A 556-nucleotide genomic window follows, 5' to 3' on the forward strand; every position below is an offset into this window, starting at 1 on the left:
GCCCGCCCCCGGGCTCCCGGGCCCTGTCACGCTCAGTCCCGGCAGGGAACGCGGCCCTTTGACTGTTTAGAGTCGTCCTGAGCGACGTCCACGCACAGTCGCTTCCCAGTGACCCACCCATTCCCATTGGCACATTGACCTGCTCGCTGACATAGCTCGTGACCCCAGAGCCAGTCCTGGGCACCTCTGGGCCTCTGAGGACTCGGCCGTCCGCCTGCAGGGCCTCAGGCTCGCCCTTTCCTGGGTGGCATCCCTCTGTCACCCTCAGCCCCTGCTCCCGGGGCCCATGCTCGGCGCCCCCTTGTGGGCGAGCAGGCAGTTGGAGGATCCCACTGCCATCCAGGCGGGAGGTACATTCCAGAAAGTCCAGTGCAGCCCCTGCCGTCTCGGGCAGGACCCTGTCCCGGGCCACTCTGCCCCCCAGAGGGCGGGTCTGTCCTGAGGACACGCGGTGGGTGGGTGGCCTCGGTGTGGAGGGGCTGTGGTCTGAGGTGCGGAGCTGGGAGCCGTCCGTTGAGTGCATGGGGCGACGCCACCCCAGGCCCCACGTCCTCCC

General features: G+C 69.1%; 1 protein-coding gene across 1 annotated transcript in view; it reads left to right on the forward strand.

Moving 5' to 3' along the window:
• The window catches only part of DHX37 (DEAH (Asp-Glu-Ala-His) box polypeptide 37), a 19,874-nt gene that overhangs the window by 16,306 nt on the left and 3,012 nt on the right, over positions 1-556 (forward strand). The gene's annotated exons all lie outside the window — the stretch shown is intronic.

This window comes from Myotis brandtii, unplaced genomic scaffold (assembly GCF_000412655.1).
Source record: "Myotis brandtii unplaced genomic scaffold, ASM41265v1 scaffold97, whole genome shotgun sequence".
Classification (NCBI taxonomy): Eukaryota; Metazoa; Chordata; class Mammalia; order Chiroptera; family Vespertilionidae; genus Myotis; species Myotis brandtii.